Source organism: Neovison vison, chromosome 9 (genome assembly GCF_020171115.1).
Source record: "Neovison vison isolate M4711 chromosome 9, ASM_NN_V1, whole genome shotgun sequence".
Lineage (NCBI taxonomy): Eukaryota > Metazoa > Chordata > Mammalia > Carnivora > Mustelidae > Neogale > Neogale vison.
In genome coordinates, this window is record NC_058099.1 from 85,552,612 (window position 1) to 85,572,236 (window position 19,625).

Genomic DNA, 19,625 nt, shown 5'->3' on the forward strand with positions numbered 1-19,625 from the left:
CCAAGGGGAAAAAAAAAAAAAAACAAACCACTGCATCTATGTTGTAATCCTGCCCAAGTTCCAAAGTGTTTTGCTTTCCTCTCTAACTGAGCTCCAGACGGCCATGCCTGCAACCGGGAGTTCCAATACTTCTCTGCAGTCTGTACCTTCAGTTATGCACGATTGTTACTATGAATCGCTTGACTTTCACAGAAGCTTCAGTTTGAGCCACACTGTTTCCTCCATGCATCTAGAATTATCTCAAAGAAACATTTGAGGGACATTAACGTCTTTTCAAATGTGTGATGAGCACAGAGCCGAGGCTGCCCTGGAAGATGGTCCAGAAAGGACCGAGGAGACACATGGGCCTGGGAACATGACCAGTCTGGATGGTTTGCCCAGGCCAGGAGTTTCCCGGCCGCGACTGTGGGCAGCTTCCCGAAGCTCACTGACGTCTCTGTAAAACGAGAGTGACAGCCCTCACCGCTCCACAGGTATCAGGAAGATTGAAGCAGAGAACATTGCGAGGAACTTAAGAAAGGGCTGAGGCAGGGTAAGGAGGAAAGGGTTCATATGGAGAATCACAAAGTATGCCAAGGCCAGAATCTGACTCTATGTTAACCAGGAAGGACACACGCAGATACATACTGAGATCACATATTACTGCTTTGTAAATACGGCTGTCCCCGCTTGCCCGTGGTTTTGCTTTCCCCAGTTTTGGTCACCCACAGGTAGCGGGGGTCCAGAAGCAGATGCTCCCCCTTCTGAGAAATTGTCAGAAGGTTAGCGGTAGCCTCATGCTAAGCCACAATGCCTGTGTCATTCCCCTCACTTCCGTTCACCAGATGGGCATTTTATCATCTCATATCAGCACAAGGAAGGGAAGTATGATCCAACCAAACCTTCTGAGAGAGAGACCACAATCAAGTAATTTTCATTCTAATACATTGTTGCACTGTTCTATTTTATTGTTGGTTATTGTTCATCTCTTACTATGCCCCATTCATCAGTTAAACTTTATCACCGGAGTGTACCTATATTAAGAAACACAGTAAATACAGGGTTTGATACAATCTGCAATCTCAGGCGGCCACTGATGGGGGTCTGGGAACATATTTCCGGTGGATCGGGGGAAACAACTGTATAAAACGTGTTTGCTGATGACATCACTGCCTTATGCATGACCGGGGAGTCAGAGGTAAGAGGTTGCAGTGCTTAAGGACATAAATTGAAAGCTTTGGCAACTTGTTAGTGAATCCGCCCTGAGCAAGTTACTTAACCTCTCTGGGTCTTTGTTTTCTCATCTGTAAAATGGAAAGACTAATTAAGAGCACCGAACTCTCAGGGTGATCAGAGCATCAAATGATTTGAGTGAGTGCACGCATTTTTGACAAGAGGGATATTAGCTTAGATGGTGAAAAAAATCTTAGAAAATTATAACGGCCTGTGATCCTCTAAAGCCCAACCTTGCCTGACAAAAATGTACCTCTTAATATTTAATTTTTCTCATTATGGAGAAATTAAATGTAATTCAAATTCAACTTAATTTCATTCATTTTAAATTAAATTAAAATTTTCTCCTTAGCAGGGCAGTAATGAAACAAAGATTGAGAAACACTGAGTTAGTATATATAACATGTAATAAGTACACAGGAATTATCTATTGTGATGATTTTTATTCTGAATTTTAGAGCCGTGGTACCCCAGCTCCAGTTAAATGCTATTGTTAAATTGATTGGAAGCTACAGTTTGCGACTAAAGTTGAAGTGTTTTAACCTATTTAACATTATTTAAATCATTAAAAATGACTTTTAAGAATGGGTGTTGGTGAAAAAGGCTTTCAAGGCTGGGAGAAGGGAAGCTGATTTTCAGCCATGCCTGAGAGTTCCAGCCAAAAGTACGTCAATTTTCCTTAACAGTTACTTTTTACCCTCATACTTTGTATCTTTGTCAGAAAGAAGAAAGACAAAGGCAAGAGAAAGCTGGTGCAGGAAAACAGCCTATGCTTTGGTAAGACTAGTGACCTAGTCTTTCTGGGTCTGCTCCCTGGAAAGAAGCGCCCCTTTCTCACAAGTTTGTGAAGAGCATCAAATGACAGCGCTCAGGAACTGCATAACCCAGAGCTCAGCACAGCATCAGGGCTTCACACATGGTAGTTTTTCCTTCCAATTATGTATTTTGAATTACTATGAACCATACAGTGGAGTTTTGCCTTAGGATGCAGTCAATATTTAGTGTAGAATTTTAAAAATATTTGGAAGAAAGATGTCTATAGAGAGAAGGGAGGAAGGGAGAGATGGAGGATGGAGGGAAGGAAGGAAGGAATTTCTGATAGAATGTGCAAATAGACAGCATTTCAAAGATGTGTAGTCAGCCAGTACTGAGTATAGAACTATGTAAAGTACTAAGTAAAGTGTGTCCTCTCATAATTTTCCTTTCTCCATGGACAGGGCTGTACCCATCAGGTCTCCTGTCAAGAAAGCTCCAGAGCAAAAGGGTAGGGCATCTTTTGAGGCCACACTCCCTGTGAGGTGGCTTGAGTCTGCAGCTGCGCACTCCCGAGTGGTACCCTGCACTCCCCTTCCGTCTTCCTGAGTGCTAAATCCACTTGATCCTGCAGCCAACCCCCCACTTAACTCTCCTTAATAGTGATGTTCTGGAGAGCCAAGCATTTTAAGTGTAACAAATTGCCATTGTACCAGCTGCAATTATGAGTAAATTTGATCTTGAAAGAAGCCAAGGCACAGTAACTCAATAACTTTGTAACAAAGCTATCGTTCTAATAAGGATAAAGTGCCACAGTGTTTTCCCCAGTGCTTCATCAGCTTTCTTGGACACCAGAAAGTGGGGGAGGGAGACGTTCAAGGATGCATCGCCCCTCCCTCCCAGGAGGCTCATTAACCAACTTATGTGCTTATAAATTCATAAGCCACAAAACGGTTTACAAACACAAAGACAGATGATTGATGTCAGTTGCATGTTAAAGTGACTGATGAACCTAATCTGAACAATAATGGACATAAAAAGAAAAATGCTTCTGTGATGATAATTTCAGAACGCTCACACAAACTCTTACATGGGAGAAAAAAAGAAATCCGGCCTCTTTTTAGAAACAATATACCAGGTATGTTGCACCATCACTTGGTTTTCTATGCTTCGGTGGATCTTTTAGCCACACCATTCAGATGCTCTATAATGTCACTATGTTACCATTTGAAGTTTATCATTTTAATACCCTCCCGTGCAATGCTGAAAAGTATTTTCTGCATCACCATCTCCTTCTCCTACCTTCGGTTTATGAGACTGACTCAGGAACTTTCCTACCCTTGGTTTAAAGAGGAGAAGGAAGCTTCCCATCCCACAGGGTTTTACAAAAGCTCTTGAGTAAAATTCCATCTCTACCCTTAACTCTTACCACAGTGATAACACCACATCTTTTTTCTTTTATTAAGATCTGATTATTCTGACTTACAGTTTCCAGAGTGTGGGGATTTGACAGATGCTTATCCATTTCTGTTCAATAATTGAGTAAATGAACAAAGCAAATATTTTCTTTTATTATCCCCAACTCTATTATAAATGGGTGTCTGTACATACACACATGCATGCGCATGCATGTAAATAAAACTACCATGCTGTTTCTGCTTTCACAGAAAATTCGAGAAGCAAGAAGAGACAGACAGGTCTCATCCCAGCAGGCACCTGGCAGCGGCTTCTCACTTTTGGCTCCAGATTTCGGGCCAAAACTCAAGCGCAGTCCTACAGTGAAATACATCCCTTCAACCTCCACTCAGCTCACTAAACCCTGCACCCACCTGACTTACTGTTAGGCAATTTGACCTGGTATAACCACTGCCACATAGCGACTCGATAAAATATTTATTGGTGCTTGTTAATGCTTCTTGAAGCCCTCCCCTCTCTCATACGCCTTTTCCCCAGTCTCGCTTTTCTTGCCTCCTCACCCTCAAAACTTTACCTTTGGTGCTCGAAACAGAAGGGTGGATTATACATTAATTTTTTTTTAAGATTGTATTTATTTATTGGACAGACAGAGATCACAAGTTGGCAGAGAGGCAGGCAGAGAGAGAGGGGGAAGCAGGTTCCCCGCTAAGCAGAGACCCTGATGCGGGACTCGATCCCAGGACCCTAAGATCATGACCTGAGCTGAAGGCAGAGGCTTCACTCACTGAGCCACCCAGGTACCCCTGGATTATACATTCTTGTTCCTGAGATGAAACTGTTAAATCAAAACATTTTCCCTGCCAGCAAAGAAAAATATGCAAAACCCCCTTGGAAAAAAGAAAGAAAGAAAAAAAAAAAAACACACTAAAAAACACCCACGAGACAGACATTTTAAACTATGAAATTCAAAGAGTTACTGAAATGTTATTCAGGTTCCCAGAGTCAAAATGGCAAATGTAATGCATACTGATGACCTGGGTTTACAATCTGCAAATTGCATGGGAGCGAGAGAACTGAATTTCCTTCCAAGTCATACAGTGCACACTTCCAGCAACCCAGACTGTGCATTCGTCTTATTTCTGGGAGTGGACTAAGAATTAACAAGTAAATACAAAACCTACATAGTGGCAAATTTGCCTTGTTCCAGACTTAAAAACATACTCCATTCAGTTGGTAATAGCTTTACTCGTAATCGTTGAAACCTGTTATAACCCAGATGTCCTTCATCTGGTGAATGGATAAACTGGGATTTGTCCCCACAATGGAATACTACGCAGTATTCCATCGTACTCATACTCAGTATAAAAAAACAGAACAAACCACTGACAAACACTGACACACACTCTCAAATGCATCAGGTTATGTCAAAGTAACCAGACTCGAAAAGCTACATATTATATTAGTCCATTCATAGAATGTTCTAGAAAGGGCAACTATAGGACAGAGAACAGATGAGTGCTTGTCAGAGCTGGGGATAGGGGGAGGGATTGACTATAAAGGAACCTAAGAAAATTTTTGATGGTGACAATTTTTCAGTGTTCTAGATCTTGACTTCATGGTGACACGACTTTATACGTTTATCAAAACTCACAGTACTGCACCCTATAAAAGACAAATTTTACTCTCTGTATATTGTGCCTTAATTTAAAAAGCCCTTCAAAACTAATTGATGGTGGGGGAAAAAAACCAAACAGTGGTAGCCTCTGGGGGAAGACAACTGACTAGAAGGAAAGGGGTTGGAGAGAAGCTTATGGGGTGATGGGAATAATCCCATCTTACCAGAGGTTCCGGTTGCGTACGTGTACGCACTGGTCACACCTTGAAGACTCTGTGTTTAACACCTGTAAGTTTCACCATATGCAGATTTTATATCAACAGAAAAGAAACCAAAAACAAGCCTATTAATGACATGCCCCCTGAAGTATTTAGGAGGAAGAGGCAGATGTCTACAACGTACTTTCAAATGCCTCGAGAAATGAGATGGATTAACAGATGAATAAAGACGGGCAGGTGTGGAGACACATGATGAAGGAAGTAATGGTAATCGTGGATCTAGATGCTAAGGAGAGGGGTGTGCACTTTGAATTCTCTAATTTTGCTGTGCGCTTGAAAACTGTGGTCATGACATCAGAAAAAATCCATTCTAAAGAACTAAAATATACATGCCATCTAATGAGGATTTTTAAAGACTTAATAACAATATATGCCATCAACTCTTGGAAAGATGTGAGCTATCATTTTTCTTATGACTCCACGCCCATCCTATTTTGTATTATTCAGATTCAAAGCTTGTAAATGTTGCCACAAATGCACAGCTGTGCCTGTCACTTCACAGGGTCTGTTCCACGACAAACTTGAATTAGACACACAAGGCTGAGCATGGGCTCTACTTATCCACTGATGATAGGAGAAAACCAACCCTTACAGAATCCTAATTCCCTGCCACCGAATTCACTCATGATGCAGGAACTGGTGTAGAGGGAAGAGGGGTCTATAATTTTATGCTCAGTGATGTAATCCCAGTGCTCCCCATGCTCTGAGCTATGGAATCATCAAAGAGAAAAAGGCCAACTTATTGACTGGTGATTCATCTTGCTATCAGGTCTACACGGGGAGCCTTTGCTCTCTCGGGATAATTCAGCATTCTCAGATTTGTGCCAGGCTGGACTTCTGACCCTGTTCCTATCAGTTAATTTCATACCCCGGTTAGAGCTTATGCCTATGAAGTTGGAACTGTCCCCATGCAGGCACAGTGCTACAACGACATTGCTTTGAAATTTCCAAAATCTAGAAATCTACAAATTGTGTTGCTTTGTTTACAATCACACAGCCCAAAAGCGGAGAGCTGATCAGGCTGATGCTCTCAGTTAGAATGCCCTTGTAGTGACGGCTCCCAGGTTAGTCATAGCGACGCTCGACCCCACACACACACTCGCGCGTGTGTACACACACACACACACACTCTCTCTCTCTCTTATAGAGGTTTTGCCTTTCTACTAAACAACAAAGAAGCAATCACTGGGCCGGGGCAGCAGGGAGAATTTGAGGGCTGGATTACAGGTACTATTATAAGCTGGGAAACCAATCAAAATGCCCCAACATACTACGGTCACGAGATACAGGTACCCCCGACTTTTCAAAAGTTTGCACCATTCCCCTTTGCTTTTGCAAAAGACCTACATTCATACCTGTTTTTGCCAATTGGAAGAAATCCAAAGAGTATCTTCACTTTTATAAAAAAAAAAAACAAAAAACAAACCTAGAGCTACGTGGTGATTTTGCAGCAAGCCATTATAAAGGCAGAGCACCCCCCAAGCCATAAGCCCAGCACCGCCGAGCTCCTTCCCGGGGACCCACACTCAGCACCTCTGCCTCAAGCTGGCCACCGCAGCTTTGAACGAGGTCTGGGAGCACCTGTATCTCCATTTACTCTGCGCATCTATTAGCAAGACATTGCCCAAAGCATCAGAAAAGCGTATGAAGGGTTACTTTTGGGGTCTGGAAATGCTCAGTGTTTTTTTTCCCCCCATATAAATGAATGCTCACTGGTCCTTCGCTTTATGCCATTTTGTTCCTCGGAACGCTCCACTTTTAGCTACGAGGGGAACGTGTACTGGGATTTTGGTCAGTCTCTGCCAATCTTAGCTGTGCCTCACTATGTGTTCTTGTCTCAGAACCACTAGGTTTTTTCCTAAATGTAATCTCAAGATTATTTAGGTATAAACTAGGGTTGCTGGAATAACTAAATAATAACACGAAATACTCAGTTAAATTTGAGTTTCAATGACACAACGAATAATTTATTTTAGTGTAGATATGGCCCATGCAGTATTTGGGTCACGCTCATGTTAAAATGTGTTCTTTTCATTCTGGCAGCCCGAGGTGTAAATATAAACTTGATATGAGTTAGTGAAAAGCTTTTAAAATATGTTAAATGATGCTGTCAAAAGTCTCAGCTTTCCACAGTTGCCAGCATATGGGGATCAAAACTGAGGTTGAAAGCTAGGTTTTTGGCCTCAGACCTGGGCTCCAGGTTTACTAGATGGTAAGCTCCCCGAGGGCAAGAACTACCTCTGCTTTTTCCGTTTTATCTCTGATGTCTGGCCCAGCACCTTGTACACAATAAGCTCTCAAAACCATCTATGGGGAAAGCAAATGAATGGGTGATGTCTGATCTCTCTCTCATGCTGCCTCATTCCCGGGGGACTTCAGGTTTCCCTGTGTTAAGGAATCACCACATTTTTTCCCCCGATCTTTCAAGAAAGCTCCAACTGTGTCATTTTCTCTCTGTGCACAGATGGGTTGAAAAGGGGTTTCCCACTGGTTCAAAGGTAAATCTGAAAAGCATGTCTATATCTTTTTTTATTTTCTTTTAAGATTTCATATTTATTTGTGAGAGAGAGAGAGAGAGAGAGAGAGAGAGAGAGAGAGAGATAACACAAGCACAGGGGGCAGAGGCAGAAGGAGAGAGAGAAGCAGGTTCCCCACTGAGCAAGGAGCTGGATGCAGGGGTTCGATTCCAGACGCTGAGATCATGACCTGAGCTGCAGGCAGATGCGGAAAAGACTGAACCACCCAGGCGGCCCAAGCTTGTCTCCATCTTAAGACAAGTTACTGAAACATTCCACCTAGAGCAAAGGCTGCCCTTGAGCTGGGGCCGAGCAAGTCCGTACTAAGGACACAGTCTTGTTACTCAGCTACTAGCTTTGCTGGTCTTCTACACTTGTTTTTTGTTTTGTTCATTTTTTTTTTTAAGTGTTTTGTTCATTTTTTTTTTTTTCCCCTGGAATGGCAGCTTGGGCCTGACAGCTCAGATATGAAAATGCTTACTTAGCTTTGCCAGTGTATTAAAAAAAAGAATCTACGTATCCACCAACAATTTTCATTAACTGGGCCCACCCTTGACTCAATCTGATCTTATTTTTGGCCTCTACTATTTTCCACCTCCTACCCATACCCCTACGACCACCCTCCGAAGATACTGCTCATTTATCATTTGTGCGGCCGGGCTTTTAAAGATTTGTTCTATGGTGTTGTCATTCCAGAAGGTATCCCATTTTCCTTTAGAAGAACTTGTATGAAGTACCACGTTTTGCGGTTCGATATGGCCTTCTTCTGAAATCCATGTACATCAGCAATGATCCTGATCATTCCCGTTATCAAACTCTTATATCAGTGACCCACGTGTACGATGACCACAAAGAAGCAACGTTATTTGTTCCTCATTTATCATGTGTGTTGCCTTAAGTCTAACCTCAAGGTTCATCTCAAGTCTCACTGCACAATCAGCTCTTCCAGGTAAAACGGTGTCTTGGAGGAAAGCTAAACATGCTAAGAAATATTCTAAATCCTGGGGAGAAATGAAGAGGAAGAAAGTTTGGAAAGACACTAGAAAGAGAATATGAGAAGGGCACATAGTGGGCACTGAGGACCAGCAGTAAAATCATAAGTGACATTGGTTCAAGATGGTAATTAATGGATCGGAATGAACATTAGAAAGTAGCTCATCTGCTTCGTGATTTTATAAGTGAGATAAGCTCAATGAGGAGTGACAAGCTAATAGCAACTCTGAGCTAGCAGGAAAGCCAAGACCAGAATCCAAATATCACAAGCCTGGCCAATGGCTCTGATAACAGATAGCCGGTCCAATTGGTTGCTCCCAGGTCTGCAGCAAAATGAGCCAGTACTGTGCATGCCAGCATAAGAGGATTTAGGTTCTAGCAAAATTAAGAGAAAAACCACAGATTATAGCTTTATTATTGTCTCCATCATTGATCTGTCATAAAAATTAATATTCAAATATCATCCATCCATTCATTCTTCTACTGATCATCTTTCATGAGCCAGATACTATACTGTCAAGAAATTACCACAACTAACAAGATACCTGGGGCTCCCGCCTCCACTGAGTTTATATCCTGGAAGGGGAAAACCAACAACAACCAAATAAAGCAGCTATGGTTTTGCATTCTGGTAGGTAACAAAGAAGAAAGCCACATGTCAAGGCATGTCAAGACATAACTAGACAGTTGGTGGGTAGATGAGATTGAAGGTCTACTTTAGGAAGGGGGACTGGGGAAGGTTCTTCAAGGGAGGTGACCTTTGCTTTGGTGTGTAAAAGGTCAGGAGATAACCATCAGGAAAAGCCCAAAGGAAATGCACTCCAGGCAAAGGGAAAAAGAGAAATAGTTCAGTGTTTTGAGAGGTAGAGAGGCTAAGATACTTAAGCGTAATAAGCAAAAGGGAGGCATTTCAAAAACTAGCTCAGGGAGGTAGGAAGAGGTAGGAAGAGCCCAGATCAGGATGGCCTTTGAAGATCATTACAAAAAAACTAGATTTTAATCTCAAATCAATAGCAAGTCATTGAAATATTTGATCTTTGTGTATCTTAGGAGGCATACTCTCGGTGGACTAGGACTGCGGAGAAGAGCAAGAGTGGAAATGGAGCCCTTTGCTGTGGTCCAGATCAAAGATGACAGTAGGACTGACCAGACCCATGGTGGTGCAGGAGAGGAAAGTCCACAGATTTGCAGACCGCTCTGTTTTTGCTTGAGCAACTGGATAAATCGCCATTCGCTGGAAAGAAAAGAGCTGAGGGTTAAGGTGATGTGTAGGAATGAAAAGTATCGTCTGTGTCATACTCTGTTTTAGATGCTTACTAGACATTTAATTTGGGTTGTCAGGTGGATGAGAGAAGGAGATATAAATTTGAAGCAAAGACACCAGCATAAAAGTGAGCCCTGGGCTCTCCAAAATTGGTAGGTGAGGTGGAAGGGATGCCATCAATGACAAAGATGAAAGGTGCAGGAGAGGCAAGAAAAAAACTGAAAGAAGGTAGCCTCAAAAAACTGAGTCCTTTTGGGACGCCTGGGTGGCTCAGTGGGTTAAGCCGCTGCTCAGGTCATGATCTCAAGGTCTTGGGATCGAGTCCCGCATTGGGCTCTCTGCTCAGCGGGGAGCCCACTTCCCTCTCTCTCTCTCTGCCTGCCTCTCCATCTACTTGTGATTTCTCTCTGTCAAATAAATACATAAAATCTTTAAAAAAAAAAAAAAGAAAGAAACTGAGTCCTTTTTTTCAAGAAGGAGCAAATGCCTGACCATGTCAAAGGAAAGGTAGGCTCAGATGAGGCTAGAGATACACCCATGGGATTTGAGATATCAAAGCACTGTGAATGTCAACAAAAGCAGATACACTATAGTTTTTTTTAAAAACATACAGTGGGGCACCTGGGTGGCTCAGTGGGTTAAAACCTCTGCCTTCAGCTCAGGTCATGATCCCAGGGTCCTGCTTCCCTTCCTCTCTTTCTGTCTGCCTCTCCGCCTACTTGTGATCTCTGTCAAATAAATACTAAATAAAAGCTTAAAAAAAAAAGCATACGGTGTGGAAGTCATTTTCAGTCATTTCCAAAACTACCTTGCATGGAATTATACCCACATACACACAGGTCCTTTTTTTGTCCTTTGAACCTAAAACATAAATGAGAACACCTCTTAGATGTTCTTTTTATATGGCTCATTTTGAAGAACTTTCCTTATCAGTACGTACAGACTTAGAACATCACTTTATTGGCTACTTACTACTTTGTTACAAGGATTTAACCCATACCTTTGATCTCTCCTTGTGCTGTATAATTCATTATACTGTGTTGGACACTATACTTCTCAAGTGTTCTGTTTGTGTGCATTCAGGGACAATGATGGATGTTCTAATGTGGGGGAGAATCAGACAACTAAGGGATGACCCTACAGAGATCAGAGCTGGAACCAAAAACTCAAAGAGTCTTTCTGTTACACCATATTGCCTCCTTCAGTGTTGTGAGAATTGATTGACATTTGGCAGAACTGAGCACAGAAACAAAATTTACAAGCACTTATTAACAAATCAGATCTTTTCAATGCTGATCTTCTAATTAGATTTCTTACTCACTCTTGCATTCATTAAAATAAATACATGGACCAGTATGATTTCCCTTCTAAGCCAGGCAATTAAAATGGTTCTGGGTTGTGTTTTTGCTGCTTGCTTTTGTTTCTTGTTTACTGCTTTCACTTACCCCTTAGGTTTGCATGTCCTGTGGCTCCAAAATTCCCTTCTGAAAACCCATTTGCGACCCCCAAACTTCAAACGTTGAAACCCCTAATATCCGATGTGTTGGTATTAGGAGGTGGGGCCTTTGGGAGGTGAACAGGTCACAAGGCTGGAGCTCACAGGGATAGGACGAGCGCCCTTATAAAGGAGAGCCCAGAAAGCTCCCCTGACCCCTCTGCCGGGTAAGGACACAACCAGAGGACGGTTCTCTGTGAACCAGGAAGTGAGTTCTCACCAGACACCCAGTTGACCGGCACCTCAATCTTGGACTTGCCAGCTCCAAGGCTAAAAGAAATACATTTCTGCTGTTTATAAGCCACCCAGACTCTGGTATCCTATTAACGAAGCAACCAGAACAAAGGTAAGACCGCCCAATATTAGAAATTCAGAATGTTGTCATCACCTCCCGTATTCTAGACCCAGCATCTACTTCTTTAGATTCGGACATCTGGAAATACTATCTCATCTAAGAAAATAATAAAGATTTTATATATGGTACCCTTCCTTCAAGCGGCTGACGTGACTTACGCAAAATCCATAGCGACCCTCCTCTGCTCTGTCAAATCTCTCTTACTATTTTCCCACGGCCATCACTTTCATTAGTTCTTTTCTTCGACTTACCCTGTTTCCGCAACCTTCATTCCCTGTTAAGACTGTTTCTCCCGGGGGCGCCTGGGTGGCTCAGTGGTTTAAGCTTCTGCCTTCGGCTCAGGTCATGGTCTCAGGGTCCTGGGATCGAGCCCTGCATCGGGCTCTCTGCTCAGCGGGGAGCCCGCTTCCCCCTCTCTCTCTGCCTGCCTCTCTGCCTACTTGTGATCTCTCTCTGTCTATCAAATAAATAAATAAAAATCTTTAAAAAAAAAAAAAAAAGACTGTTTCTCCCAGCACGTTACAGGTGTCAGTGGAAAAGGGGGCAAAGCTCAGGCGAAGCTAGAACGAGCCCTCTACCCTGTCCTCGGTGGTAGGACCCTTTGCTACAGAGCTTGAGTGACCTTATGCCCAAAAGATCCTCATATTACAACTTGGAGAGGAAGACACTAAGAAAAATCACATGTGAGCCACTCAGGGGAGCATGACCAACAGAACAAATGCTGGTGTTCAGGTGAGAGTAAGACCCAGGCAAAGTTACAAAAGTGCTGGAATCTTCCATGCCTTCGTCCTGTGACGTCCCTTTCTCCCAACACAGCCTATTCAAGGGGTCACAAGTTAGGATGCCTCTCGGTCACGTTGTCTTTGGCCCACACAAATATTTTCAAACTTTCCAATTATTTGTCAACCTTTAAAATCGGGAAATGTGACGCCGCCATCCAGACTGGCCAGTTCTTCGGAAGGGGCAGAACCAAACCAGCCTGCCCAAGTGACTAGCGGCCCTAGCAGAGAGGCACCTGCTCCCTCCCCCCACAGCAAGGGTTCTCTGCTTTGCTGTTTGCCCCAGTACTTTCTATCTGGCCCATCTCACTCATTCTTATGATCTGCACTCCCACCGTAGGCATGTGAGTTTATAACCTTTGAAAACGAAGTCCTGCCAAGCACTCTCTAATAAAGATTTGGCAACATTTCCAAAGTAGCTGAGAATTTTATTTATTTTTTTAATTCACTCCTGCCTATAAGGGATTTGGGTCTTGACCGAAACTTTTGCATCAGATGACCCAGCAGCATACACTCTGACTCCCTGGTTTTCTGACAATCCAGGCCTCTGGAAGACCTGGAAACAAGACGGGAAAGGAGGGCCAGTGGGGAACATAGTCCACTCTGCACCCCCCTACCCCCTTCTGCCTTCCTCAAATTCCTGGCCATCTCATCATCATGAATGTGCCAAAGATTGCGAACTGGAACGCTTCTGCCAAGAATATATATGCACCCTAGTAGGGTTTTCAAAGATAAAGAAATGCTACCAAAAACCAGATGGGACTTCGCTATAATGGTTACATGACACAGCTGGAAAGGTGGTGAAGAGAAGACAGTTTGGAACAAGACAGTCCCCAGTTGTGCCCCCTTGACTGCCATGTCCGTGTCCTCCCCGGGCATTGCTGGATGTGAGCCCACGCTGCTTGTGCTGCTTCTGGAAGAATCCATTCTCAGGATACTTGGTGACTGTCATTCACCGGGCTGGTACCTCTTGTGCCCAGGACTGAGATCCCGAGGGGCATACGTGCAATGATCACGGTTATGACATATGCTGAGAACACGAGGCCTCGGGGGCCTGCCTGAGACAACAGCTACCGTCATTCTACGTCCACACGCCGGGGGTCATCCCACACGGCTGAGCGAGCACCCACCCAGGAACGTGAGATGGTAAAACCGCACTTCACAAAAGAAAGTCCAAGCATTAAGTTATTATCACATTTAAAAGCAAAGAGTGGAAAATTAACCTGCCAAAGCAAACAGCTCGCAGGAGAAGCAGCGGAATGAGGGCAGGCGGGGCGGGAGGAAGTGGAGCGTGGCCCCCACAGGAAGCACCGGAACTCAGGTGAAGGCAAATCCCACAGCTGCGTCAGGCCCGATGGAATCTTCTCGGTAAAAAGGTGTGGCTGCGATTCACGCCTGGAGCCAGGGAAGGCAGAGGTCAGACACTTCTGAGCATCTATTTCTCAGTAAATGAGGTTTCTTTCCTTCCGAGGCTCCGCTAGGAGATCGGGTGCATGTGAATGACTTCTAACTGGGTTGGCTCCGAGCGAAGAGCAGGAGGGAAGGCAGGTGCCCTGGTCTCCATGGATCAATTAAAGATCAATCAGAAGTGGAGCTAGAATATTCCAAAATTACAAAGTGGGTCCATGGGGGAGATGGGGTTTGACTGAGAAGTGCATTTGTGCAGCGCCTCAGGAACATGGCAGCCAGGCGGAAGGAGGTCCTTCTGGACCCTTCCTCCATCATGGGACTGCAGGTCTTTCACTCTTGAGGCAACAAGAGGAAAATGCCAGTCATCGGAAAACCAAGTCCTGGGCACAAGAGGTACCAGCCTGGGTTAGTGAGGAAACTCAGCTTCCCGGTCTTCTTGCCCAGGGCTGATTTCCCTCTAATCTTGCTAACTACATCCAAGCACTCCTTCCTCAGACCCCCTTTTTTTTTGTTGCTATATAATGCCTGAACGCTTTGCTGGAAAGTTCTCTCAGACGAAATGGCTTATGGATGAAAGTCATGAATAGGCGCTTGCTCTGTGAGCTAAAGGTTTGCACTTAACTCTGGGCCACATTTACAGGGGCACAATTGCTGCTCCTGGAGAAGAAGCAAAGGGCTTCTGATATTTACTGAACTGTTATATACACGTCCAGAAGGCAAAAAAAAAAAGATCCAACGGGTAGATGTTACAGGCAAGCCGATTAGAATTCACCAAGTTAAATCTCTTCAATTATAGCGGTGTTTGCTTTGTCTAGTACTGAAGCCCGTCACTGGGCATGTTTAAAAGATCTGAACAAAATCTCTCTTCGCAGCACACTGGAAGGGACGCCCACACTGGCTAGGAAAGAGAGAAGTCTCAATCTAAAGATCCTACAATTCTGCAGTAAATAGTATCATAGGAATAGTCTTTCCACAATAACATACATAGTCGTACAGCCATGCAATGGGGCAGCTGAACAAATATGAGCTTCAGGGAAAAACTAGACAGGAGAGGTGGATATTCCTTACTCCATAGCAGAGGGTGATTCTAACCTGGATTTGGACAAAAACTGACCAGTCAACAGACCTGAACTCAGATAAATGGCTGGAAAAAATAATAAGACTGAAAGGACAGAGCTTTCAGGATCAAATCCAATGGGCAAAGGGAGCTATACTTGTAAATTACACATGGACAGGACATGAGGACCGAACTTAGTGGCATGGGTTTTTGTTGTTGTTGTTATTGTTTGGCTTTTGGTTTTTTTTTTTTTTTTTTTACTTTTAAAAAATTTTAAATGCTTACTCTAATAGGAAAATTCAGATTCTGGCTTTTCTACTCTGGGTAAGGAAGAAAATGAAAAATATCACCTCCACCCTGTGCCCATGTCTGCAAGAGCAACACAAAAACTATAAAAAATTTCCATTCTGGGACACCTGGGGGGCTCAGTTAGTCAAGTGTCCAAATCTTGATTGCGGCTCAGGTCGTGATCTCAGGCCATGAGATGAAGCTCCAACATCTGGCTCTACACTCAGTGGGGGGGTCAGCCTGAAATTCTCTTCTCCCGGCACCCCCTCCCCCTGCTCACACGCGTACCCTCCCTCTCTCTCTTAAATAAATAACTAAATCTTAAAAAAAAAAAAAAAAAGAACTTCCATCCACAGATGACAGCCTCTTTGACCAAATCCCACAGGGCTGGCAAAGATTTCTAAACAGATTAATGAGAGGCTTCTGAGACTATTAACTCAAAACCATTGTTTCTAAGATATAGCTTGGGTCTCTTGGAGAAAAAAGCTGGCCAGTTAAAAAGAAAGGTATGGATACGAATACTGTAGACTCACTGGTCGAGTCGCTGTAACACGGCACCAACATTTTCTGCAAAACTGTTATTACTGTAGTAGTGACGCTGTCTTAGAAGTCTGTGCATCTCTGTCATTTAAAAAGCTAATCATAACATAATGTTAACATATGGAAGCCAGGCTATTCTTGTTCTCCAGGCTCATGTGCCCCCACTGACCACAGAATTTTCTTAGCACCAGAAGGGTTGGTCTTACAACCCTTCTGGCCACTTCTGCATTTCCTTCTTTAGAACCCTCTAAATAAAAACAAAAGCAGAGGATAAAACCAAACAAACGTGCAATTTACTACGGCAAGTAAAAGCCAGGATCCGTTTAGCGTGTGTATTCCCTGCAATTCACTGGTATGCCCTATGCCCCTTCTTAAGAAAAGGACAATCAAAAATAACTTCGCCGTACCACCAATGTTTGCCACCAAGCCACTCCACACGGTCCCACCACCCAAATCACGCACGCGTCTCTACTCTGGCACACTAACCATCCACCATACACCCACCCAACAATCGAGAAAAGAAGACCTTCCGAAGAAAGCAAGTCACACAGACACTAGCTTTACACCCCCCGTGGGATCCGCCGGGAGTGAAACATACAAAGTCAGCCCACACACATTCACGTGGTCTCAAAGTATCTCCCCATCAAACACTTACTCATAGAAAGGGGAAACCAGTCATTTTAATGTAGAGAAGACTGGCAGACGCTACATGTGTCACCACCAAGGGACCAAAGTTAAAATCACGAGTAACGAACCAAGTTGGCATCACGCACTTCCTGATCTGATGTGCTTAGAACCCAGCGCTCCTCTGGTGGTCTTGCTAAACCTGAATTAAACACGTCATTAGGTAATCTACAAAATACCAGGCCTGTAACCTTCAGAAAGACTGCTAGCTGTTTGAGCGCCTGGGTGGCTCAGTCGGTTAAGCATCTGACTTTTGATTTCGGCTCAGGTCATAATCTCAGGGTCCCAGGATGAAGCCGTGTGATGGGCCCACACTCAGCCGGGAATATCCTTGAGATTCTCTCCCTCTGCCCTTCCCCCCACTTGCATGTGTGCATGCTGTCTCTCTCTCTCTCAAATAATCTTTAAAAGTAAAAAAGTGTTAGTTGTTGAAAGGAAAAAAAAGAAAGAAAAGAAAAGGAGAAGAAGTCTGACACAGTCTACAAAGGGGACATCAAACAAATTGACGGCTAAATGTGTTCTTCGCCCAGAAAAGAGACACCTGGCAAAACTTGAATGAAATCTGTAGACTGGATAATAATATTAAATCATTGTTAATATCCAGATTTTTACAGAATGTTAACTGTCTGTACTTGTGCTTATAATAACAGAATGTTCTTGGTTTGAGTAAATACACAGTGAAATCCATAAAGTCATAGGGGCATCATGTGTGTAACTTGCTCCCACATTTTCAGAAAAAAAAAAAAAACTTATGTACATAGATTTGTACACACACATGTACATGTGCGTGGGTGTGGGTGTGGGTGTGTGTCTAGAGAGGAGAGAGAGAATATGATCAAATAAGCATGGTAACATGTAAAACACAAACATTAACATTTGGGGAATGTGGGAAGCTTACATAGGGATTCCTTACAACATTTCCATGACTTCTCCAAGTAAAAATCTTTTCAAGATTAAAAAACAGTAATAATGACCCAAGTGGGTCTGAGCTTTCCAAGGACGGAGCTGGAGAAGGAGGAGGAATATAGTGCATCTCCATCCCATCTGCTCCCCCATCCCCAACACCTGAGAAGCACCGGATTGTTGTTGGTTTCCCTGACAGCCACTTTGGAAGCCTGTGGTGAGCTCGCCCAGGGCACCGCTACGTCTCCAGAGCCCCAGAGCCTAGTACAGGGCCTGCCATATACTGACGGCTCAAGAAATGGTCAATGAGTGAATGAGCCATAAGAAGTATCTGAGAGAAACCAGGGACAGCCCCCACTAGGGTGCTCCAGCCGCCAAGTTGGTAGATTATGGCATTGTATAAATGGCTAGGTGGGAATGAAGGGCAGGAGGCATCCGAATAAAGAGTAAGATATGGTTCTCCCAAGGGGTAGTCTCTTTATTGAGGAGGAATGGTAACTGAGCATGTGCCCTAGAGTTGTCCTGAAACGGCCCTACTCTCTGGACTGGGGGAGGGAGGGCATACATTCCGGGTATGATGTGCGCCAGTGCCCAAGGTCTCTGGGGGATCCCGCATAAGCATCTGATGCACCGAGAGGAACAGAAATGAAGACCAGGGAGAGCCCCCTGAGTGGCTCAGTCAGTTAAGTGTCTGACTCCTGGTTTCAGCTCAGGTCGAGATCTCATGGGTCATGGGATCGAGCCCAGTGTCGGGCTCCATGCTCAGCGAAGAGGCTGCTTGAAGGTTCTCTGCCTCTGCACCCCCCAAAAAATCAATAAAAATATAAAAGAAGAAGAAGAAAGGGAGGAGGAGGAGGACAAGTAGACCAAGATTCCCCAAGATGACATTAAAGACTGAAACAGCTCCCTAGTCAGCAGTAAATACTTCATTACGAACACAATACCTCATTACATTCTGTTCTTACCTCCCAAACCGACTAGCACTTGGTTTCTCAAATTCACACTGACTACACACATGAGGTATGAAATTGGAATCATTTTAATTACCAAAGTTCAAGAAAGCTTTGAAATAAGTTGTTTAGCAGATGAAAAACGTGACTTTGCTTCAAAAATTCAGCTAATTCAAGAACATTCCAACAGATTGCTTTTCTAGAGACATTCAAGTCTGAATAGAGATGAAGGAGGGTGGTGGGGGGGATCCTCAGGCTACCGGAGTGTAAGTCTTAGGGGATGTTCCTATAACCCAAAACTGGGTTATAGAAAATTGGGACCTACAAGCAATGTGCTTTCTCGAATCACCGAGATCCAAGTTCACAATCATGAACACCATGTGATAATATTCCAGAAACAAATTAAACAAGGCCAACCATGGCACATAAGAGAGGGCAGGACTCCAAATGGCAAACCTGATTTGCATATTAATGCAAAGAAGGACTTTTTGCTTTAATGAGGAATACAATTTTCGTGGTATCTCTAGGTGAGATTGCTGTGCTCACTTGTAGGGACTTGTTCACCAATTTATCTGAAAATGAGTTCATATGGCAAATCCAAAACATAATGGGGGTGGGGGGAAAAATCCCTTCCCAATGAATAAGTAATCACCAGTGAGCCCACAGAAGAACTGGGGCAGGCTGGTACAGCTGCCTTGCTCTCCATTTTACTTGCGACAACTGGGGGGCCAACTAGCTCCCCCTCAGAGTCAGTGCCCTCCTCTAACTTGACAAGGACAGGGGTGTAACTCGCCCTGAGCGTTAGCTGCTAGCTACTGGTTGATCTGTCCCTAACAACACCCTTCCGCTTCCTATCTCCCAGTTTGAAGCTGCCCCGCCTCTCTAGAAAGAAGTGGGAGAAGGTAGATGTATCACATCTCCTTCTAGGGACTCCCAAGGGGATGTTGTTTATATAACCCCAAAGGCAAGGAGTAAAGACAATGTGCAAGAAAGTGACCTGATGAGCCCTACCTCGAGATCAGGAGCCAGCTTCCATTCCTTCTGTGCTCAGTATCCCTCCCGTCCCCGACATGATCTAGTCCTCGGGCTGCCAGAGGCATGGCTCTACCAGCATCCG

The 19,625-nt window shown here is 43.9% G+C and overlaps 1 protein-coding gene across 4 annotated transcripts in view; it reads right to left on the reverse strand.

Moving 5' to 3' along the window:
* Nucleotides 1-19,625, reverse strand: part of PCSK5 (proprotein convertase subtilisin/kexin type 5) — a 449,573-nt gene that overhangs the window by 389,277 nt on the left and 40,671 nt on the right. The window lies entirely within an intron of this gene.